The 25,719-nt window shown below is 40.8% G+C and overlaps 1 long non-coding RNA gene across 7 annotated transcripts in view; it reads right to left on the reverse strand.

Moving 5' to 3' along the window:
• Window positions 1-25,719, reverse strand: part of LOC147357622 (uncharacterized) — a 150,841-nt gene that overhangs the window by 24,997 nt on the left and 100,125 nt on the right. For 4 of the 7 annotated variants that reach the window (XR_015141473.1, XR_015141485.1, XR_015141484.1 and 1 more), the window contains 2 exons: window positions 10,551-10,669; window positions 1,382-3,099 (listed from right to left, as the gene is read on the reverse strand). This is a non-coding gene — a long non-coding RNA (uncharacterized LOC147357622). Of the gene's footprint in view, window positions 1-1,381; window positions 3,100-4,276; window positions 4,844-8,888; window positions 10,410-10,550; window positions 10,670-25,719 lie in introns of those variants that run through there. The other 3 variants (XR_015141476.1, XR_015141475.1, XR_015141474.1) reach the window with 3 other exon arrangements.

The raw sequence follows: 25,719 nt of genomic DNA on the forward strand, positions 1-25,719 counted from the left end.
TCCTTTTATCGTGCATGCCTGTTCACTCAGTTTTGTCTGAATCTTTGTGACTCCATGGACTGTAGCCCACCAGGCTCCTCTGTCCATGGAATTTTCTAAGCAAGAATCCTGGGAATATATTGCCATTTCCTACTCCAGGGGATACTCCCAACCCAGGGGTTGAACTCACACCTCTTGCATCTCCTGCATTAGCATGCAGATTCCTTACCACTGTGCCACACTTGGGATGCCCCTTTTATTACTTTAAATCATTTAATTAAACCTTCATCAATCATCTATAAATTCTCAGGCACTGAGCTAGGCACTACCCACAAAATGCTTAGCCGAGAAACAGTCATAGAAAACCAGCAGGACACGTGATGGGACAATTATGTGTATAGAATGCTCTGGGAAGTCCTAAGGGGACTTTCAAGAAAGCTGGAAATTAAGGGTGGCTTTATGGAGAAGGAGAAACTTTGGCTGAGTTTATTTTTTTCTGTGTGTTGAAGGAACGTTGGTTAACTTGATGAAAGGGGAATTGTGTCAAATGTGGTAAAATTGTACCGTATTGGTAAATATGATGCCAATGGAATAGCCGCTGCTGCTTTCAATTAGAATCTCTGTAGGACATGGCTTCAAACTTGTTTGCTGGACAGACTAATTCAGTGCTACCAATCTGATGGTTTATCTCACAGCACCAAATAGCACCGAGACAAAGGTTATAAAGAACTATTAATTTTTAAAATATGATGGAATCAAGAATAGTTCAAGTCATGCAATTGTTTACATTTTTAGATAGCAGAACACAGGGTTTGATGATATAACGTAATATATTTGGTTATAAAATTGAGGGCAGAAATCAAGAATATTAAAAATATTCTTGAAAAATACTTTAAAAGTTCAGGTCATTTTAACAAAGACCAAGCAATGCTGTATGTGTGCTTAGGGGGACGATGGTTCACAAAAGCACATTAAATCATCCTTGAATGAGTATATCAAAGAAGGAATAAAAATTAAAATTGCAGTCCAATGATGACAATGAAACCTGTTTACCAAAACTTATGGGATATGGCCAAAGTTCTAATTAGAAGTAATCCATTGCCTAAAGTGATTTAGTTATGAAAAATACATGATCATTTTTTCAAGTAGCTAGAAAACGTAAATCAATCTAAGGAAAGCAGAAGGAAGAAAACAGTAACAATAACAACAGAAATAAGTAAATTAGAAATCAGAAAAATTCAGCAGAGGAAATTTTCATCAGGAAGTAAAGAAAAAAATGCAACACATTTAAAATAAATGAATGAAAAACATGCAATGCTGCACATGTGTATATGTCATATTAACATAATTTTAATGAAAATGATGTATGTGAAACTTCACAGTACTTTGAAAAACACAATACAATGGTAAATATCTAGGGAGCTTACAAATTATCAAAGTTGATTCAAAGAGAATGGACATTTTGAACAGATGAAATAATATGGCAAACATTTCAAAGAATTATTAAGGAATTATGCTATCAAATAAAAGTTTTAGGGACAGAGATTCCTACTGACAAGTTCTCTTAAATGCTAAAAGTAATGTAAACTGTAAATTCAAGAACAGAGAAAATACTGAACATATTTAATTCATTTACTAAATAATTAAATAAATTAAATAATAACCTAAATAAATTTAATAAATGAACATTTCTAATTTACTTACTATAAACTGATATCAAAAAATCTTATCTATATTGCATATAATAATACTATGGAATTCCAAATTATGAATGTGGATATAAAAAGTCCAAACTAAAACACTGATCATTAAATACACAATGGAATATTACTCAGCCATAAAAAAGAACGCATTTGAGTCAGTTCTAATGAGGTGAAGTGAGTCAGAAAGAGAAACACCAATACAGCATATTAACGCATATATATGGAATTTAGAAAGACAGTAATGACCATCCTGTACGCAAGGCAGCAAAAGAGACACAGGTGTAAAGAACAGACTTACGGACTATGTGGGAGAAGGCGAGGGGGGATGATATGAGAGGATAACATTGAAACATGTATATTCCCATATGTAAAATAGATGCCCAGTGCAAGTTCCATGCATGAAGTAGGGCACTCAAAGCCAGTGCTGGGGTGGGGAGGGAGGTGGAAGCGGGGTTCAGGATGGGAGACACATGCACCTGTGGCTGATTTATGTCCATGTATGGCAAAACCCACAATATTTTAAAGTAATTATCCTCCAATTAAAATAAACTAATTAATTAAAAAATAAGTAATAAACAAAATAGACTAATAAATGAAGTTAAATAGTATGGCTAAAAAAAAATTTTTTTTTTGACATGTAAGAGTAAATTCCTGAATCAAAGAATCCAAGTCTGTTTAAATGCTATGTCTCTCAATAAGTCAAACCATGAAAGGCTACATGACCATATCAATCATATCTGATAAAATTTAGTATCCAATATTGAAAAAGAAAACTATAGTGTAGTAGAACAGACAGTATGCTTTCTTAATATTAAAAAGTCTGTATCTTAAACCAATTACAAATATCTAGCTCATTAAAACTGACAAGAGTTTGTAAGAGGTAAGATGCTTATATATGAAATATAAATAAGTAAAATTATTCAAAAGGAAGAAACTTGATATATCTTCCAAAATATTTTAGAATAATTTATAATAATTTAGCACTTGGTCAAGTGGTGGATCTCAAAGTACGTATATGATATTCAACTACTTTGTATTATAAATATTTAGAAAATATAAAGAATAAAAGAACTTGCTTAAAGCATTGTATGAATATAAATATAACAGACTATAATATGTGAAAATTTTATATTAAAAAAAAAAACAAAAAAATCAATAAAAACATATTAAAAATTAAACCCAAATCGGTCAAGCACCAAGCACATAAATAAATAGGCTATCCTTCTCAGACAATAAAGAATCCCCCTACAACGCAGAAGATGCAGGTTTGATCCCTGGGTCTGGAAGATCCCCTGGAGAAGGGAACGGCCACCTACTCCAGTATTCTTGCCTGGGAAATCCCATGGACAGAGGAGCTTAGCAGGCTAAAGTCCATGAGGTAGTAAAGAGTTGGACACGACTGAGTGACTAACACACTCTAAAAATGAAAACAAATCCATAATGAGTGTAAGGAGCAAAGTATTCCATTTCACCAGAAATCAAAAGAAAAGAAATATAATGAAATACTATTTTCTACCTGTCAAACCAATGACATTTTTTAAAATAGTAATTTATTTTGAAGAGAATGTTGAGAAAGTGCTCTTATGAATCATTGTTAAAATGAAAATGGCTACTGATGTTCTAGAAAGTGATTTGAAAATAAAGAACCACACAGAAATTTTTACCATTGGTCCTGATAATTCTACTCATAAGAATATATCCTCAGGAAATTATGAGAAGTGTCTGAAAAGATTATATATAAGGCCCTCCATCGTGAGTTTATTATAGCAAATTATTAGAGGCAATCAAAATGTCTAATAATAAATAGGAGTCTGGCATAATTATGATATGTCCATATGAGGTAACATTTTTCAGACCATTACAAATCATGTTTGCATAAAATAGTTAATGATGTGGAAGAATGCACATAATGTAATTTATATTTATATAGAGAGAGGGAGAGAAAGAGAAAAGCTAAGAGTAAGCTCACCAAAATATTAACAATTCTAAATCTCTTTGTGAGAGGTTTACAAATTACTTAAAAATTTTTACATTTTCTTCATGTTCTAAAACTTTAAAAACATCAGTCAGACCAAAAGCTTGAAGAACATTCCTGATGATAGTTTCTTTTGGCCAGGATCAAAAAGAACTCTGTCTGCCATGGCATATACTTTATGGCTAGTGTATTTGTACTGCCTTTTTTTTTTTCACTCTGACTTCTGATTTTATTTCATAAATTTACATTGATAACGTTTCTCTACCCCAGTATCTGATTCAATACTTTGTGGAATGAAACTAGGGACTAAACAAATAGGCAAATGGGAAGAAATGTGAATCACGTGTCCTAAGTGATTTTCATACTACATTCTATTCCGTGAGTCTAGAACACAGCCTTGGAGCCTTCCGCTCGGAGGTCAGAGGCTTATTCTTCTGTGTCTATTAAATGGCTCAAGACAGAATGCTCATGGGCCAGTGGCAGTCAAACTCAGAGCTCCTGGGGGCTGCAGTCCTTCTTAAGCTTATGTCAGTGTTGGGTAAAAAGCAGTGAAACCTGAGAGAGAAGGCATGGGCAAGTCCCACTACATCTTTCTCCACTTCCGATGCCTACATCTTTCTCCACTTCCAATTCCTAGTGGTTGGAATCTGATCAGTCTAGAAGTCAGAGGACCTTTCTTGTTACTGAAATCCTTTTAGCTATGGACCAGATTTCTCCATAAGGTTCAGGTTTTTGTTTGTTTTTTTTTAATCTTTTTAATGTTAGAGATTAAAGCTAAATTTTAGCTAAGTTTGAAGGAAGATTCACAAATCACCTTTGAGAGAGAAAGAGAGGGAGAGACAGAGGGAAGGAGAGAGACAGAGGGAGAGGGGGAGAGAGAAAGATGGAGAGGGAGAGAGGAAGGGACAGAGGGAAAGAAAGATCATTTTATGAAATACTTGATATAATGTTACTCTGATAAGTCTGAAGAAGTGTGAGTCACTACACAACCATTCTCTCAACTCAGAACAAAAAACTTCACGGAATTACTGTGCTTTTAATCCAAAGAATTGGGTGTTTGGCATTCCATAGTGCTTTGTGGTATCATGCCAACCAGGGGAGCCACTCATGAAAACAGCATATTGTTGAATTGTGGGTCTCAGCTCTCTTGGGTTGATAAATGGCAGTCCATCTTTTAAGACCCTTCCTGAGTTAAGAAAGGATTATCGGATTAAGGTGTGTCTGGTATAGTTCAAACATTTAATGTAATTTACATTTTATACCTGGGATTAGTTTGGAAGCTGGGTGACTGTAGAAAAAAAGTTTTTTTCATTAATAGGAAAAGATGTAATGTCAAATCACTTACACATGAAGGTTAAGTTTATTTGGAAGACAGACTTTAACAGTGTGGCAATTCTTGGCATTAATACTGAAGGAAATTATGACCCACTGTCTGGAAGTGTGCTTGTGTGGGAGTATGTGTCTATGTACATGTGACATTCATTTGCTGTTAGAGGAGCAAGAGTTGAGTAAGCAGGAAGCAAACAACAGCTCTGTTCGGTAACAGGTGGGGTCACAATCTATCAGGGTTGACTGCTTAGAAAGTCATGGAACCAAAGCTAAATGTCACTTTGTTTCCTACTTGAGTTTCAACACTATCTGCCCTCCTCCCCTCCTTCCTCAAGATTTCCCTCTACCCTTCCCTCTTTTCATAATATACCATTTTGTTTCATACTTCTTTGCAGCAATAAAAAGCCCCAAAGCAATGTTAAAGCCAGATTTAACTAGCTGGTTTAATTCTAATAGATTTTGTATTTATTTGTTTCTACATTGACTTGGCCTCCTTACTATTCTCCACTCTACTTGGAAAAAGATTTTTCATTGTATGGCCCTACGCTTTGCATTTCCTTTCTCAAAAAAAAAAAAAAAAAAAGGAAGATTATGTGAGTAAAAAAAACAAAATAGTAACATGATATGGATTCAGGAAGATTTAGTCCAAAATTCTTTTTTCTTTTTTTTTGCTCAGACAAGGAACTTGAATCTCAAACCCAAGGAAGGTATTATTGTTCTTTAAAAACATTCATTTTGGGAGAAAAATATCCTAAAATTGTTAGGAATCTTGAAATATCACTTTCCTTTCTCTTTATATTCAGTAGAACACACTGTATCATTGACATTTATGCTTGCTGCGGTAACAAGTAAACCCCCAATTACATAAAGGTTCAAACACCAAAGAAGTTTACTTTGCTTTCAGATAAAGAATAAAATAGGTGTTCCTAATTGATGCCCAACTCTCTCCCAAATGGTGATTCAAGGACTCGTATGTCTTCCATCTACTATTCCATCATCAACACTTTGGCTTCCAAAACTGTCATTATTAATCTGTGTCAAGTTACTAGAAGAGGAAAGAACAAGAAGAATGGTATGTGAAAGATTTCTTAGGACCAAGCGTTCAAGCCCGTCTTCACTAAGGTTCACTTAGGTTCAGACTCCACTGGCTTGAACTCAGTCACATGGCCACATCAAACAGAAAAGGAAAGAGCAGGTATGGTCCGGCTATGTGGCAAGGGAAAAGAGGATACAGGCTTAGTGAACAGTTTGCTATTCTCCATTTTCAACTGAAAATTCTACTTGCTTAGAGCACTTCCAGTGATGTTATGCTTCATGAGCAAATGTATTGCAGCATGGTATGGAGATATGATTTGGCTATTTAAAAAATTGTGAATCAGAGCACAGCCTCTGTACAACACAAGAGTGTCTCAGAAGGTATAAATCTTCCTTTGCATCCATTTCAAATGAAAAATGGAGGATGGGGTTTCATGATAGGATTAATGGACATCTGAAGACAACTGTTTGGGGACCAAGACTAGAGTAGAGGAGGGAGTAATGCATAGGCAGCAGAGCATCTTTCTGTTGAGACGTTACGGTCGGTGGGAGCACTAGAAACTTTGACTGTTGTTCCAGCTGTTATACTAGATGAGATCTAGGCATGCTGACAACCATTATCAACAGAATACAGTAATGGCAGCAGACCCAGAATTAAAAATCAAAAGACTGAGCAGTTGTGTTCATCTGTTCCAAAGTCTATATTATTGCCTTCTATCACTTTGCTCCACTCAGGCAAACTGATTTATAAGTTATAGTCACTTAGCCACCATTAATTTCACTAAGGGCATTTCACACTTGTACAATAAATGTTTGAATTAAGACATTTCTTTTCTTCCGAAATTGAATTGCATGTTAACTGGTTATTGGCTGTTGCTGGTGGTCCACACAATTACAGATAACAGCATTGATCTGGCAAGAAAACAAATTGGCTCTTAAAAGAAGGCAGTTTGGATTTGACAGCTACAGATGATTAGGTGTCTCACTAATGGATGCTGTGTATCACCATCAGAGGTGTGAGAGATCTGCAAACACTTTCTCTCAACTGCCTACTTCTACCCGGAAAGGTTGCTTTAATCTGCCTTCTCCTATCCATGCACATTAGCAGAATCCATTGATAGGGGATAAAGCCCCAAGTTACCTGGATGACTCATGAGTTTTGAGATAGGTAGAAGTTACTAAGAGAAATCTTGGTTCAATCAGGTAGCATCCGAAGTGATTCTGGTTTCAACTACAAATGTCTGACAGACAACTGGTACAAACAAGCTCAGCCACACATGACAAAGTAACTTCCCTCAGGGATGGTAGACCAGCAAAGGTATTCCTCCAGAGATTCCATTCTATTGTAAGAACCCAGATTCTGGACACCCTGGCTAGAGGACATCTAATGTTATGTCCCCTAATGTGATGTAGGTAGTTTGCCCAGTAATTGGTTTGCTGGCTTTTAGGACTTGATCAAACCTAGACAGCATATTAAAAAGCAGAGACATTACTTTGCCAACAAAGGTCTGCATAGTCAAAGCTATGGTTTTTCCAGTAGTCATGCATGGATGTGAGAGTTGGGCCATAAAGCAGCCTGAGTGCTGAAGGATTGATACTTTTGAATTGTGGTGTTGAAGAAGACTCTTGAGGATCCTTTGGACTGCAAGGAGATCAAAACCAGTCAATCCTAAAGGAAAGCAACCCTGCATATTCATTGGAAGGACTGATGCTGAAGCTCCAATACTTTGGCCAACTGATGCAAAAAACTGACTCATTGGAAAAGATCCTGGTGATGGGAAAGACTGAAGGCAGGAGGAGAAGGGGATGGGGATGACAGAGGATGAGATGGTTGGATGGCATCACTGACTCAATGGACATGAGTTTAAGCAAACTCTGGGAGATGATGAAGGACAGGGAAGTCTGGTGTGTTGCCGTCCATGAGTTCGCAAAGAGTCAGATGTGACTGAACAACAAGAGACTTGATCTTAGCTCCAACACTTTCAGGGAGAATGACTCAGGTCTTGTTCTATCTAGTGACCTCAAGACAGAGACAGAACCCCCTGCTTCCAGGACACGAGTATCAGCAGCTTGACCTCTACCCTTCTCTATCCTAGGCAAGGTAGGGGGCTTCTGGTGAACAATTCAGCACTGCCAATCTGATATCTCAGCCACCCCCAGTAGAAGCCATTTTGGGGTAGATTACATTGACTTTTAAGAGTCATCTATACAACTCCTCCAGTGTAAGATGATCTCATTGTAAAACTCTCTCTGTCCCTCAGGGGAGTGATAAGCCGCATTCTGTTTAAGAGCTTCAGGTCAAAGTCCAGATCCCCAGCTTTATTCCAGCTCTGGATATATATGAAAGAGGCTATTACTTTCCAGGGGTCAAGCTTTTAGATCTTAGCCCATCGAGAAGATAATAAAAAAGCACTTGTAGTTGGATTTTATTCATCATTTATATAATCACTGAAATTGCAGATGAAATAGGCCATTATGTCATCCCGCCTCTCTTGTTAGCCAGTGTGTATGTATTTTCTCTTTTATAACATCCCATAAAAGCATCCTACACAGGGTTAGATCATAACAGTCTCTCAGCCATTGTGGCAAGTGCAAAATATTCCAAATGAGTTAAGTTTCTGCCTGATTTCCATCTGGAAGATTCTGGAGATGGCTCAGTCTGAGCAGCCATGCCTTTTTCCTCATCCCTCCTGACCTCCATCTCTGTGATGGAAGCAGGGCCAACTCTTTCTGGACAGTGGTACAGGACATGTGTCATTACGAGCTCTGACAGAAGAAATTCAGATAGTTCTCTGGCCATATTTGTCAAGCAGGAATATGTGGAATCTCTGTGGGAGGCTAGAGGCATACTCTTAGAAAGTCAAAAAACATTAAAAAAATTTTTTTTATTGGAGTATAATTATTTTACAACATCATGTTAGTTTCTGCTGTACAATGAAGTGAGTCAGCTCTATGTACACATATATCCTCTCCCTCTTGTCCTCCGTCCCTCCATCCCGCCCCTGTAAGCCATCACAGAGCACTGAGCTGAGCTCCCTGTGCTATGCAGCAGCTTCCCACTAGCTATCTATTTCACATATGGTACTTAATGAGAAATTTTCTATGTTATATTTTCAGTTTGATGATCTAAAAAACACACATGCACTTATTCTGGGGCATCTGAAAGACCTCAGAATTGACAACTGCTACGTGATTCCAGAGCTCCAGTTGCATTTGTGTTTGAGCCAAGTGGTATGTTTCACTAATGAGAAGGGGGTGAGGTAGAATTCACTTGCACTGTAGTGAAAACCAGAGGACTTCAATGTATACTAAAGAAGCGGTGGCTTCTCAGAATTTTCATAGAGAGAAGTACTGTAGGGATGGGGTCACTGCATAACAGGTGACAGCAGAGGCGGGCCAAACTTAAAAGCGAGTACATACACCATAGCCCTTGGAATCACAGTCACATTCTGAGCAAAAATTAATTTTACCAAGTTGTCATATGGCATACTAAATTAATGCTAATGATTCTGGTATTAGTTTAGTTTTATTTGCAAATTAATTTTGACTGTATTGCTTAAGGGTTAATATGCATAAGGAGTTTATGCTTAGTTTAATGGTTATATATATCTAAGAAACATTAAAATAAAATGAATTGGAGTCAACATGGGGCTACATGACAGTTGTTTTCCTCTAAAAAGACATCTAAATGCTGTTCAAGTAGAAAAAGTACTGCTTTATAGGATTATCTTGTCTTTCTGAGGACTACATTCATTCTGTTTATATCTCCAGTAGCTATCCACAGAAAGCATCAGTTCCTATTTTCAGTGAATTTTGAAGACTGGACCATATCTAAGAAGGAGAAAATTATTTTCTTTCATCTTTTTTCTTGCAGGGTGTTCTGGCCACATCCCTATGTAATGGACCTCCTATGGACCTCTCTGAACAATTGCTCACAAATATTGAGGACTAAGAAAAATGGATGAATTATATACTGTATGCCCTTCCTTCTGTCCTCTGATAAAGGTACAAATAGCCTTTTGATAACAACCTGTCTCATAAAAAGTATTCAATAAGCTGAATGAGAGAATGAACCCAGGTCAACAGCAAGAAGTCACCGAGGCATGAAACAGACATCAGCAATCAGTTAGTTGGCCAGAGAATATTCCAATAGCATGGAAGACATCTTCCAAAGCAGTCTGTGGAAAGTTCCCTGATGCGCAGTCTATTAAGTGGGGTTCCCAGGAGCCTGGTGTAGATTAAGCTCCTTATTTCATGTTATAAATTAAAACAGAAGAAATCTAGTCCACTAGTCCTCCAGGCAAATGCTTGATTGTTCTTTTGTAGGAATCCCTTGACAATGTTAGAGTAGGTGGGTTTTAGAGGAAGTGAATCATCTGGAGATTTATCTAGGCAGGTAGAATAAAATAATGAGCAGAAAGGTGCTCAAGGGAGCCGTTGGGAAAGAATTATGCCAAGAACACAGAGAATGCAAGAGGGAGGAGGAAGATGGGCTAGGCAAGAGGCTGGGAAAGGTTACGTTAACTCACCTCTATTGCATGCCCTCTTTTTACATCTTTCTCAATGAAAAGATAAAAAGAATTGATGGAGCCTGAGATGCCAGCCATAGGCACTCACATCCTGGTTTCTCTTTGCTACCACGTGGAATCTGAAAAAAAAATGGCATAGACAATATTATTTACAAAGCAGAAGAGAGATACAGATGTAGAGTACAAATGTATGGATACCAAAAGGGAAAGAGTGGGTGATGAGATGAATTGGGAGATTGGGACTGACATAAAAACACTATTGATACTATGCATAAAATAGATAATTAATGAGTATAGCACCGAGAACTCCACTCAGTGCTCTGTGGTGACCTAAATGGGACGGAAATCAAAAAAAGAGGGGATATATGTATACATGCAACTGATTCACTTTGCTGTACAGTAGAAAAGAACACAACATTGTAAAGCAACCATACGCCAATAAAGATTTTTTTAAAAATTGTTTTAAGTAGCATGGTATGAAGGATAACTTGTTTTGAAGAAATGTCTTATCTTCCATTGATCACTCAGCTCTGGGTGGGCGAGGACATCTACCTGGTGAGTCACAGCAGGAGAGTAGGAGCTGATGGCCCTGACTGTACCTGAGCTGATGCAACGGGCAGATGGAGCTTTATCTTCAGCTTAGAAAATCAGATCAGATCAGATCAGTCGCTCAGTCGTGTCCGACTCTTTGCAACCCCATGAATCGCAGCACGCCAGGCCTCCCTGTCCATCACCAACTCCCGGAGTTCACTCAGACTCATGTCCATCGAGTCAGTGATGCCATCCAGCCATCTCATCCTCTGTCATCCCCTTCTCCTCCTGCCCCCAATCCCTCCCAGCATCAGAGTCTTTTCCAATGAGTCAACTCTTCGCATCAGGTGGCCAAAGTACTGGAGTTTCAGCTTTAGCATCATTCCTTCCAAAGAAATCCCAGGGTTGATCTCCTTGCAGTCCAGGGGACTCTCAAGAGTCTTCTCCAACACCACAGTTCAAAGGCATCATCAATTCTTCAGCGCTCAGCCTTCTTCACAGTCCAACCCTCACATCCATACATGACCACAGGAAAAATCATAGCCTTGACTAGACGGACCTTTGTTGGCAAAGTAATGTCTCTGCTTTTGAATATGCTATCTAGGTTGGTCATAACTTTCCTTCCAAGGAGTAAGTGTCTTTTAATTTCATGGCTGCAGTCACCATCTGTAGTGATTTTGGAGCCCAGAAAAATAAAGTCTGACACTGTTTCCACTGTTTCCCCATCTATTTGCCATGAAGTGATGGAACCGGATGCCATGATCTTCGTCTTCTGAATGTTGAGCTTTAAGCCAACTTTTTCACTCTCCACTTTCACTTTCATCAAGAGGCTTTTGAGTTCCTCTTCACTTTCTGCCATAAGGGTGGTGTCATCTGCATCTATGAGGTTATTGATATTTCTCCCAGCAATCTTGATTCCAGCTTGTGCTTCTTCCAGCCCAGCGTTTCTCATGATGTCCTCTGCATATAAGTTAAATAAACAGGGTGACAATATACAGCCTTGACGTACTCCTTTTCCTATTTGGAACCAGTCTGTTGTTCCATGTCCAGTTCTAACTGTTGCTTCCTGACCTGCATACAAATTTCTCAAGAGGCAGATCAGGTGGACAATTCACTTGTCTAAATAAAAATAGGGTTGCTCCTTACTTGGGGACTATTACTGGAATATGCCTGTCCTTAGATTACTTTGAACTTCTGAAAGGACAAGTTCTCGTGAAACTCTTCCTCTATTATCCAGGTTAGGGACTGTCTCCACTCCATGTTCTTCGGCTGGCCCCCCTCTTATCATACACATTTGGGAATACTATTATTAAACAAGTGTTTCCTCTGCTATTTCTCTTGTACTCTCAGACATTTCTTCAATTTCAAAAAAAAAAATGGATTTGATGTCTGAACAAGCGGGGGGAGTTCATTTTTCTTTCCTTCCACTTACCGTAGGATGTCCTATGTATGACTTGGTCTCATTGAACTGCTTTTCCCTCATCTATAAATTGGGACAGTCTGAACAATCTTGCAGGATTTTTGAGATTAAGATGTGTAAATGCAGTCTGTGAACTGTAAAGGGTCATTCAAATGCCAAGTACCGGAAACTTGCAGTTAATTAAGCAGAATCACTATTCAGAGTCATCAAACCAGGAAGTCTTTGTTTTTAGGGGCTTTATGACATTATCTTTGCTGGTTCCTTGACTCTGTGCTTCCTGACTCTCCCTAACTCAGACACAAAGTTTTCAGGTGGGATGCTGAGTGCACTGGAGTGCACTGAGCTCCGCGTGCGCCGGAGTCCACTGAGCGCCACGTGCGCCGGAGTCCACTGAGCGCCGAGTGCGCTGGAGTGCACTCAATTACCTGAGTCCCTTCCCCTTTTTGATGGAGTCTCAATCACTGACACTGTCAATGTCCTTGTATATTTAAGGCAAGAGGAGCCTGGTGGGCTGCAGTCCATGGGGTCGCGAAGAGTCAGACACGACAGAGCAACTTCACTTTCACTTTTCACTTTCATGCATTAGAGAAGGAAATGGCAACCCACTCCAGTGTTCTTGCCTGGAGAATCCCAGGGACGGCGGAGCCTGGTGGGCTGCCGTCTATGGGGTCACACAGAGTTGGACACGACTGAAGTGACAGCAGGGGGATGGAGGCAAGAGTGAGACTCTCTGGAAAGAGTTCATATTTTTCCTCCTTTGCTCTAATAACATCTTAAACCCACCTTTATATAATATTTATATGACCCTGACTTATATTTGTTTACCCATTTGTCTCTCCCACTGGCCAATGAACTCTACGGAAATATGGATTCTTTGTTTGTAATGGCCAGAACATAGTACAGTGTCCAGTGTAGAGTAAAAATTTCCTGGAATTTTCTCTCTTCCTTCCTTCCTCATTGACCTCCAGCACTGGCAATTTGGCCATGCCCTCTATTATGACTGAATGCCAACTCTAGTTGCCCCCAGCAATCTGATCATCCTCTAAGCTTTAATCACAACCTCTTACCTCACATTGCTCAAGACCCCACATGGAGTACGCAGCCTGATGATGAGTTCCATTAGTCTGTAATGATCTGCTACTTGAGTGTTTTTAAGGAAACTAGTGGAAGTGCTATATATGTGCAAAACAGAGAAAAAAAGAAAAATAGAAGAAAATAAAAAATAAAATTAAAAAGATAGGCCCAGAGGACAGAGGGAGAACTGTTGAAGGAATATTTTGGCATTTGCTTGGTTATAAGGAGGCTAAGTGAAATCAATGAAAAAAAGAAAAAATAAAAAAACTCTATTGGTAAAACTTAGCTCAGCTTAGAGACTAGTGTTTCCCAAAGTACATTGCACAGGGACTTCCCTGCTGGTCCAGTGGCTGGGACTCCACACTCCCAGTGGAGGGGACCTGGGTTCGATCCCTGGTCAGGGAACTAGATCACATATGCCACAACTAACAGTTTGCATGCCACAATTAAAAATCCTGCATGCCACAACAAAGACTGAATATCCTATGTGCTGCAACTAAGGCCTGTGCAGCCATATAAATAAATAAAACATTTGAAAACAAACAAGCCGTACATTGCACAGAAACTAGTTCTGTGGATGTTGTTTGGTGGCTAAGTTTGTCTGACTCTTTGCAACCCCATTGACTGTAGCCTGCCAGGGTCCTCTGTCCATGAGATTTCCCAGGCAAGAATACTGGAGTGGGTTGCCACTTCCTTCTCCAGGGATCCTCCCAACCCGGCAATTGAACCCGTGTTTCTTGCACTGCAGGAAGATTCTTTACCACTCAGCCACCAAATGCTCCATGTCAAATAAGTTTATGAAGCACTGTGTTATAAAAAGTTAAACATGTTTCTTTACCCTAGAATACCTAATAGCTTTTTATGCGACAATTTAGCTTAGTCATTTTCAAGAAGGGATAGTCATACTGCTTTGAACTATTTTTTTGATCACTCTTAACTGGAAAATTCCAAAGGATCAGGTGTTCCTTGACACACATTTTTGGGACACACTGCCACAGAGATATGTATTTGAATGTTAAGGTACTTGACAATTGGTTCCAAGGAACCATGGAGTAACATGGGCCCAATCTGCCTGCCAATGCAGGAGACACAGGAGACATGGGTTCAGTCTCTGGGTTGGGAAGATTCCCTGAGCAGGAAATGACAACCTACTCTGGTATTCCTGCCTGGAAAAGTCTATGGACAGAGAAGCCTAGCAGGCTACAGTCATGGGTTGCAAAGAGTCAGACACAACTGAGTTACTGAGCACACACATACAATGACAATGTAATTAGCTAAACTCTTGCTTGATTAAACCATGTCTTCAAAGGCTTTGATTAATAGAAGGCTGGCAAGCTGGAAATATTATTTCTAGTTGTCTGCCTTCAGACTGTTCACGTTCCTATCCTTATCAACTCATTCATAAACACAAAATTTCACACTTTGCCTCAAAGAAACAACTGATAAAAACAAAAGGTTATATAACAAACAATAGTTTACAATGTCCAAGAATTTTGGTTGTTTTCAAAGTCATTAAGAGTTATTGTACAAGACTGTTACCAAAACATATAACTCATCAAACACTATGCCGATAGTTAGTTTCACCAGGTGTAGGGAGACAACAATCCAGCTGCCTGTGTCCTTTCAGACCTGACATTTTAGTGGATACAATAATAAATGAAAGTGTCTCTATGGGACAATAACAAACACAGTGATAGGTTTGGTGACATATAGTGGAATAAAAAGTCAAAGTCAAAGAAACTGAGAATGTCAACCCCCAAGAAGCAGCAGCTTAGCTAAAGGATATAACTTCCAGATGGCTCAGTGGTAAAGAATCCACCTGCCAGTACAGGAAATACAGGAGATGCAGGTTCAGTCTCTGGGTAGGGATCATCTCCTGGAGTAGGAAATGGTAACCCACTCCAGTATTCTTGTACTGAGCACGGTACATGACATGTATCTAGAGTTGCATGAGCAAAGGGGAGTGCTATGGGTTGAATTGTGTGTTCCTTTCCAAATTCACATGAAGACCTAACTCCCATAACCTCAGAATGGGATTGTTTTTGCAGATAGTGTCTTTTTTTTTGGGAGGGGGGAAATAGTTGCTTTACAATGTTGTGTTGGTTTCTGCTGTACAACAATGTGAATCAGCTACATGTATACATATTTCCTCTCCTTGAACCTCCATCCCACCCATCTAAGTCACCACAGAGCACTGAGCTGAGCTCCATGTACTATACAGCAAGTTGCCACTAGCTATCTATTCTACACACGGTGGTGTATCAATCCTAATCTCCCAATTCATCCCACCCCACTTGCCCCACATGTCCACTCATCCATTTTCTATGTTTGCATCCTACTACTGGCGTATACCCTGAGAAAACCATAATTAAAAAAAGACATATGCACCCCAGTGTTCACTGCAGCCCTATTTAAAATATCCAGGATGTGCAAGCAACCTGAATGTTCATTGACAGATGAATGGATAAAGAAGATGTGGTACACATCTTGGAATACACATTGGGATACTACTTAGCCATATAAAGGATCAAACTGAGTCATCTGCAGAGATTATGGGTGAAACTAGAGTCTGTTATACAGAGTGCAGTAAGTCAGAAAGAGAACAACAAACATTGTATATGGACACATATATGTGGAATCTAGAAAAATGGTACAGATGAACCTGTTTGCAGATAGGGTCTATAAAGTAGTAGTTACATTAAATGAGGTCATTAGGGTGCTCCTTAATCCGACAAGACTCGTGTCCTCATAAGAATAGGAGATAAGGACACAGAGCTACACGAAGAGAAGAAAGACCAGACGAAGACACAGAAAAGGAAGATGATATATCCAAGCCAGTGGAAGACACCTCAGGAGAAGCAACCCTGCTACATCTTCATTTCGGACTTCTAGTTCCAAGAATTGTGAGAAAATAGATTTCCGTTGTTTAAGCCTGCCAATTGGTGGTACTTTATTGTGGCAGTCCAGGCAAAGTAACACAGGGAGTGGACCAAGCCCACTAGCTGGTAGACCTTTTGAGGAGGAAACCTTGTTCTACATGTCTTTGTATGGAACTGTGCCACATAATAGGGAGCCAGGAACACACTCAATAAATCCATGCTGAATGAAGGAACAGAGTTATCTCTGGGTTAGCAGAGGAAGAGCTAAGACCAATGCATGGAGCAGCCAGTATGAACTGGCTCAACCATGAAGCGGGTGGTTTGCAAGGCACTTAGTACTCCGGTCATTGGAAGTGTGCATGCAGAGACTGACTGCCTACTTGTTAGGGCTCTTGCAGAAGAGACACCTGAACTGGGTAGGAGGGGTCCTAGAAGACCCTCGATCTTTTCCAAAGATCTCTGATTCTCTAGAAGCAGAAAGTAACTTCTTAACACCAGTCATGAATGGTCAAAGTCTACAATGAGCATCTTCCAAAGGCCGTGAGAGTCCTGGACCAAGGGGGGACTGCTGAACCACTTTCTAGTGTGTGGCTTTTGATGTGCTCTCGTACACGACATGTGAGCAAATCTTTTCTCATCAGGTTTGGTGTTTTAAAACAAAGGCAAAATGAATGGGCAAATATGAGTGTTGGATGGCAGGACCTCAGTGTGGCAGGAGAGAGGTACCTGTGGGCCGGGTGCTCCTGTTCTACATTCTGCTGTGGATCTACATTCTGTAGATGTTTGTCTACAAGATGAGACTTGAGAACTGGAAGTACTCCTTCTTGTCTCCAAACATCTCCTTTGCCAATCTACTAAGAACTTCATTGGAGATGATTTTTTCCAAAAGATACAGTCTCTATTAGCATGAAATCCCTTCATATCTGTGGAGTACCTTTCTGTTTACTGAGCTCCCTCACATGCATTATCTATGATCCTTCATCCATCCATGGTTTTTTTTTTTTTTTCATTTCCATGAATGCATCATGCTTTGGGTGGCACTGAACCTTCTCATGTTCTTTTTCCTCTTGGCTAATGCACCCTTCCAAGCACCTGTACTTCTCTTTCCTAGCCATTCTCACACCTGTGATGATCTGTTTTTCCTGTAGGCTTTAAGGACAGGAACTAAGTCAGCTTTGCCATCTGCTCCATCTCAAGCTTGGTGTCACACCTGGCACAGAATGAGCACTAACTACAGCTTATTTGAATAAATGAATGAGTATGAATGGTCTTTACTTCAACCCTGTGATGTTATTATCACTCTTCTATTACCTATAAGTTTGGAAAAACTTAATTTGATTGACCCAAAATTTCACAAACTGGATACTCAAAATGAAGTCTCCTTAACTCCAAATTAATAACTCGTTCCCTTTGTATCACAGTTCTATCAGTAACATGAGCCTGTGTTCTTCAGGACATGAATGATCTTGATGTTGACTCTGGCTGTGATTGTCCCATTTGTAACTCAGGGTAGAGATGGAACTGAGAGAAGGGAGTATTCCTAGATGATAAAAAGAGATAGAATATGATGCTTTGGCTTGTGCACACTGCTAAATTTATTTTTTAGGAGATGGCATGATGCAAGGTAGTATGGTTTCCTGAGGGTTCTTCACCCACTCTTACTTGCTGTCAAGACTTATGCCAAGTTGTTCATCCACAGGGATGAATGTCAGAGGCACTACCATCCTGGTGGATTTGGATCTTCAGTCTCTATGGATGCTGACATATAATTAAGCCAATTAGAAATTAGACCCTTGGAACTTAAGGTGTGCTGTATATGCAGGTGTGGGGATTCAGGAATGAGAAAGAGAGTCATAAAAATGGGGAGAGGAGGTAGCAGCAACCACGGGCAAAGAGGATGACAATCTGCCTGGGCCATGTGGCTGACACCCCGCCTGAAGCTTGTTTTGACTCTTCTCTCACTGCACAACCGGCGCATGCAGATGACTTTACATCTCATAGCAAAATGTGCAACAGCAACGTGCTAAGCAAATGCAAACAAAAATATGCTTCCCCCACTCCAAACAAATCTCTCACACATCGTGATGATGCTGTGGCATGGCGAGAGACGGGCGACCCAGGCCCCTAGCAACCGGATCTGCTCATTGTTGAAACTACTCTCTGGGATCCATAAAAATGCTCTGGGAGACCAACTTCAGCCATATGGGATGACTTGCTATGACTTGGACATGGCCCGCACTGTGATTTCATTCATTCACGCACGCATGAAAACGCGCGCCATCCAATTCACTCAGCATTTATTGTGCATCTACTGCGATCCAAGCAGAGCCAGGCACTAGAGGAGGCGCAATGAAGGACACAGAGACGAGCCCTCTGGATAGCCGTTTAGGAGCTCATAATTTCTCTGCTTGTGCTCCTGTATGGCTCTCAGCCCGGGACAGAGTTCACACTGCTCTCTCCCTATGGTAATCCCTCCCATTCCTAAAAGGCCAGTTGTCAAGCAGCACTTGCTTTCACTTCCTCACCAGGACTTCTCACGGTGAGAATGAGTCACCCTTTTACCAGGGCTCCAACAGCATGAAGTTCCACAGTAGGTTTTTGATCTAAGTGTTGACTATCACCTTATCTCTCCTGTCTTTATTTCCCCCTACTACTTCCCCCAAACTTGTAGGACCAGATCTTCCCTAATTCAGGGAAAATTCTAACAGGAGGAAAAAGTCTATCAGTGGCCTAAACCTCATAAAAGGGAGCTTTATAATTAAGTTTGTAACTTTTGCACTGAAAATCTCTTTTGACTCAAACCATAGCTGCAGGGCTCCAATGTGCCTTTCTCAAGAACTCTTTAATGAACTAGAATAATGACAAGGAATTATGCTACATTCTCCTCTAGGGCAAGAGAGCATGGTGACTAGGAGTGTGGAATTTGAAGTCTAGATTAAGTTGGTTTTACTTTGGGGAAGTTATTTGATATGACTGTGCCTAGGTTTCCTCATCTTTAAAATGGGGATGATAATAGAGCATATTTCACAGGGTTGGTGTGAGGATTAAATGTATTAATACCTGCAATTACATATGTGGAACACTGCATGGCACTTAAGACACCTATTCAAGAGATGTTAGGTAGTAATTATTCTCCAAATAAAATAATTCTTATCTGGAGTGTACTGTGATATTGCATTATTGATGGTTCTTTCCATATTTATGTTCTGAATGCTTTGAGGCTCACTTTTACAAAAGGCCCCTGTTGAGAATAGATGATTCAAATCCTCCTAGTATTTTTAAGAGTGAGTCATTCGGAGTTAGATCCTACAACTTTGAGTTTCAATAGTTTTACCAGGATTGGGTATCTTTCCTGGAAAAAGTCACTCAGTCTCCCCAATCTTCCATTTCCTTAACTTTGAGAGGAGAGATAAACATACACCCCTCGCAGGGTTGCTGTGAGTGTTGTGAGAATAAATTCAGTAAATAACACATGGAAGAATCTAGCATCCTATGTGACTGACTTAATGTTTCATTCTTTTGTTTTAAAAACTAAATGATACACCTGGGATGAGCCCTGAGTATTCTGATGGTGTCAAATACCATTGTGGCTTTCACTGTACAGGTGTAATCTAACAAGTGCACGCACACACACACACACACACACACATACACACACAGATGTGGATGTAATCTCAAAGCACTTAATTCTCACAATTTAATCCCACCGTATGTGGTAGAACTAGTCGGATGCCTTTTCTAAGATGAAGAAGCAAATGAGGACTGTTTTTCAGGCTAGGGCTACTGCCTTTAGTGTATTTCGTAGTCTTTCCACACATCTATTCTAGTAGTTTTCTTTTCCTTAAAGACTAGGTCTTGTCCCCTAGAACCCAGTGGATGGCAGGCCTCTACTGTTGCTTTACTCATCACAGTGTTCTTCTCTCTGGGACAGATTTGGTCTGCCAAACTTTTGTGGGGAATGGGTTGATCTCATAACCTCACCCTCCACCCTGTCCTCCTCCTAAATGCTCACTAGGTTGTATCTCTGATGCTAAGAATTTCTAAAACCAGGCTCTTTGACCATACTGTCTTGGGTAGTCTAGCTATATTCCACAGAGTCTGCCTCTGCTACCAAATTGGTTCTCCTTTCACATTTCCTGCCCAGACAGGACATCCAGACCTGGTTCCTCCTAGTCTTCGAGGGGCATGTTGCTTGCTGGGCTCCCAAGGTATTGCAAGTCATGTGGGTTGACCGACAAAGTGTCTGCATTATCTCTTCCAGGGACCGGGGTTCTGCTTTGTGCACTAGTGAACCAGAAGGGACCCAAATTATCTGACAGTCCTTAATTCCATAAGGAAAACTTATGTTCAGAAAGAGATTATCGTGTAAAGGAAAGGAGCAAGTGACCATGGAAGTACTTAGAGCAGAAAATCATTGAGCTTTGCATCTGGGTCCTTCAGGAGGCTGGCTGTGTCATGGGATTGCCCTGCGGATGAGAAATAAGAGAGCCATGTGCAGTGAAGCCACCTCATGGCTAATGAATGTGGGTTGCCAGGCGATGGGGGGATGCCTGGTCAATGACGCTGGCTCTAACTACAGAACCACTGTGGGGACAAACTGGGACAGATGCAAATGACTGGTGTGAAGCTTTTTCTGTACTTAGTGATCACACACTCTTCTTGCCTTTGGAGAATGAAATCCACATTCAATTTTTACAGTAGTTATTCTGAGTGATAATCCACATGGCGAAGAGATAGGGTAGCTTTCAAAAGGGAGTATGAGATGAGCAGGGTGAGCAACTTGGACAAAATGGCAACAGGTATGTAGAAACCAGTAGTGCGTGTCTCCAGCAGTCACCTAAGCAGTCTTTTCCAAGACCCTCACCTTTGACCTGTACAGAAGCCCTCTCACTAGGTCAGAGCAAAGAGCAGAACACTGACCATTCATTCTGCAGTATCTCTGCTGACCAAGGGGGGCCAATTAGGTCCAACTGTGATGGAAGTGGGAGGGGAGGTTGCCTCTATTCCTCTGACCCTCAGAGTGACTCCAGCTGTGTCAGACGCCAGAGGGGTGGAGAATGGGGATTATGCCCTGCCTCGTGTCCACAGCGAGCCCTCACAGTGACTGCGCTGTTCCTTCGCCTGATACCCTAATGTCCTTCAAAACCACAGGACTGACAATGTCCTAAGACCTCCCACAAATATAGAACTTTACTCCATTTGTCATTTCATAAGGTGGATATTTGGTGGTAGGAGGAAGAAAGATAAAATATAAACACTAGTTATTGGTCCAGTGTCTGTTTTGTCTTAAAAGTTAATATCTGTATTGGTTCAGTTCAGTTCAGTCCCTCAGTCATATCTGCGCAACCCCATGGACTGCTATATGCCAGGCTTCCCTGTCCATCACCAGCTCCCGGAGCTTACTCAAACTCATGTCCATTGAGTCAGTGATGCCACCCAACCATCTCATCCTCTGTTGTTCCCTTCTCCTCCCACCTTCAGTCATGCACAGCATCAGGGTCTTTTCGAATGAGGCAGTTCTTCACATCAGGTGGCCAAAGTACTGGACTTTCAGCTTTAGCTTCAGTCCTTCCAATGAATATTCAGGACTGATTTCCTTTAGGATGGACTGGTTGGATCTCCTTGCTATTCAAGGGACTTAGAAGAGTCTTCTCCAACACCACAGTTCAAAAGCATCAGTTTTTCAATGCTCAGCCTTCTTTATAGTCCAGCTCTCATATCCATACATGACTACTGGAAAAACCATGGCTTTGACTAGATGGACCTTTGTTGGCAAAGTAATGTCTCTGTATCGGTAAAGGGTGGCAAATGCCAGTTCCACCAGCCACCTCCAAGGCCTGCCTTTTTCTCACTGTGGGATACAATGAATTAATTCATAAGAGGAACTGCAGAGAAATGCTGAAATCTCATTTATCAGAGTCCTTCCAGGACGCCCAGCTAGTTTCAAATCTAACAAGCTAGCTAAACGTTAAGGGCCCCCAAAGTACCCTAAAATATATTCATCAACTTCCAGAGATTAAAATCAATGCACTTTAGAAAGGGGGAAGAAAAAAAAAAAAAACAGAAAATGCCAGCTGCCTTTGCAAACAGGGGATTGGGAAAGGAACATAATTGCGTCCTTTCCCTCTATGTCCAGGAACTTCGACCGCTACTGTGCTACATCAGGTATGTAATGAAAGACAAATGACAAGGAATCTAAACAGAAGAGGGGAGCTGAAGTAACTGTAGTTTTTATGTTCGGGAGAGCCTGAGAGAGAAAAGGAGCATTGTATCTCGGATTAACAGAACTGCAGGATTTCATTAATGACGGCCCAGCTTTTTAGCAAAAGGAAGATAGTTAGGGCCGTAAAAGAGAACATGACTACAATGTGCTCTGCTAATTGGAAATGTATATTATCTTCAGGCGATGTGTGTGTGGGGAGGGGGCTGGGGAGGTTGAGAAGAGACCCGTATTGAGAGGCTGGCAGGGGAGAACTGGACAGAGGGCGCCCCAGGTTGGGCTGTACCAATGGGGCAGTTAAGGGGCCCTTTCTTGCAGAGATGAACGCCAGGGCCCAGAGCCCCTCCCCCACTCCCTTTTAATTCAGTGGCTATGTGGGGGCTTCTTTGATGGCAGCTTTGAAGTTGGTGGCTTTGAGATTACTCTTCCTCTGTGACCTTGACCACCAGCCACGAGGTTAGGAGGGGGAAGGGAAGGGAAGGAGGAAGCCGCTGGAGTTGGAAAAAAGGAGAGGAAGGGGAGGGGAGAGGAGGGAGGCTGCCCTAAGACATTTCTGCCGCATTCCACGACTTTTCTGATCACTCTGCAAAGTTGAAATATGATTGCAGCCTTTGCACCGGGAAGGAAAGAAACCATTTAAATGAAAAATTAGCTGCCTTAGCAGGTCAAGCACATAGTTACATTAATGTCGTGTAGAACAATAAATCAACTTCGATCTCCAATTGAAAAAATGCTAATTTAGCTCAGCGATTCACTGATTGTACTTTCCTCTGATAGAAATCTTTTCTTTTATTTAATGCGAAGCCTTGATTTGACAGCCTCCTCTAATGGTGCTTGCAGACTCTCAGCATTTCAGTGGAATTCTGATCATGGTTTTAATATTCCGTGCAGCTCTGCCCCCTCTGATTTCACGCGCACACATTAACGAGAGCTGACACTGGAGATTAGACTCAGACAGCTGGAATGCCAGGTCTTTGTTGCGGCATGGACAGGAGCCAACGTCGTTCAACCACAGCCAAGAGGGACCTGGGAAAGTCTTCTTAAGAAGGAGGGGAAGGCGGGGTGGGGGGCTTGAGGGAGGGTGGGAGCGGGGGATGGGGGCCCGAAAGAAAGACAAGGTAGTTTCTGAAGGGCATGGGGAAAGAGATATTTGCAGAAAGCCCTTTTGTCTCTGAAAGGCGTATTTGAATCCCTTCTGATTTATTTCGAGGAAGTGGATCATTACAGGGAAATCCCAAATTGGTTGCAGTATTTTTCTGTAAACTCTGAAAATACAAGTGTGATGCATAGACTGGAAATGGCTCCTTACTTCAGCCTGCTCGCCAGCTTGTCTAAGAAACAATGGTGATTACGAGCCAGAGGAAGAGTGCTTACATAAGGAAATGTGTTCTCCCCTTTGCCTTCAAAAAAATCACTTAGTTCCAGGTGAATAGATGGGGAAATAAAACTAGATTTATGAGCCAAGGCTGCCTGTTCAACTAGTGACTACCCAGGCAAGAAAGGAAGTCTCGTAGCCTAACTGCCTTGATCCTAATAAATTGTTTCCTGATACCAGAAATCAAATAAAGATCCCTGGTTTCATCTAGACCATGAAGCAACTTGTGCTCGGATAGTGTCCACGTTGCAGAGGAAAAGGCAGGGTGCTGCCTGAAACAAGGGCACAACTTTCCCCCCAAAGCAAATGACAGATGACCAAAGTTGCAAAGACGGCACATTAATACTATGTCCAAAAAAAAAAAAAAATTGTTTCTGCTCCCGGGGGAAACCAATTGAGCAGAAATAACAAATGTCCTTCTTGCTAACTGTATCATTAATAATAATCGTACTTTGCATTTTTATAGGATACCAGGATTCTAGACCTTTTATAAATATGCAGAGGGCAAGGCTGAAGAAGAGCAAGGAATATGCCCATTCCAGGCACATGGATGGGGGTACTGAGGCCCAGGGCCCTGCAGGGTTTACTGGGAATTAAATACCAAAAAAATCACAATGCCGCATGCTGCAGCCAGGGCAGGGAGACATCCAAACACTTTCTCTAACACCCTCTGCTCTTTGCTATGAGCGTGGCTTTAGTTTGGTGGTGAGATAAGCTGAACCAGCTTGTATCACATGGGCCTGTTGTTCTTTTTGCCTTTTTGCTTGGTCTTGGTTGGATCACAGCCACTGATGTAGGTTTATTCATTCAACTAGTATTTAGCGAGCCATACATATCGAAATATGAGTTAGGGGCATTGATTGAGTGTTTAGTTGTGTCTGACTCTTTGCAACCCCATGGACTGTAGCCCGCCAGGCTCCTCTGTCCACGGGATTTCCCAGGCAAGAATACTGGAGTGGGTTGCCATTTCCTGCTCCAGGGGACCTTCCCAACCCAGCGATTGAACTCACATCTCTTGTGTCTCCTGCGTTAGCAGGTGGATTCTTTACCACTAGCATCACCTGGAAAGCCAGAAGATATAGATCACATATATCCCTGATACTTTAATAAAAATGCAGAGGTCAGATCACAGTGTTTAAGAGCAGAGCTTATAACACAGCATGTATCAGAGTAAGTAAAAACATGTCAGACAAATCTGTACGTGAATCTCAGTTTTTCTCTATGGACTTTGTGCCATTAGGAAAGTACTTCATTTCTCTCTGTAACTCAGTTTACTTGTCTATAAAATGGGGATTAAAATGAAAAATCCCTTAGTTCATGCCTGACCCATAGTAAGCACTCAATAAATGCTAACTATTGCTATTGTTGTTGCTAGTTTTATATAATTGTTGGGAGGATTCAATAAGAATACACATATATATATATACATTCACACACAAACATGCAATCCTTGGTCATAGTAAACACTCGAAGTAAATCATTGTAAGCACAAATAAATTCTGGTGATTTTTAAGGAGAACATTAGATTAGAAAATCCTAAAGCTGTTCTATAGACTTCAAATTAATCTCCTTGATAGATGTACGCTTATTTCCAAGATAATGAAAAATTGCTCAAGGCGTTTTTGGATCTCTAATTTAGAATCCTATGTGGACACTCTTGGCTCTCTGTC

This window comes from Bos grunniens, chromosome 15 (genome assembly GCF_055505025.1).
Source record: "Bos grunniens cultivar Pamir isolate PY7600 chromosome 15, Bosgru_T2T1.0, whole genome shotgun sequence".
Taxonomy (NCBI): Eukaryota; Metazoa; Chordata; class Mammalia; order Artiodactyla; family Bovidae; genus Bos; species Bos grunniens.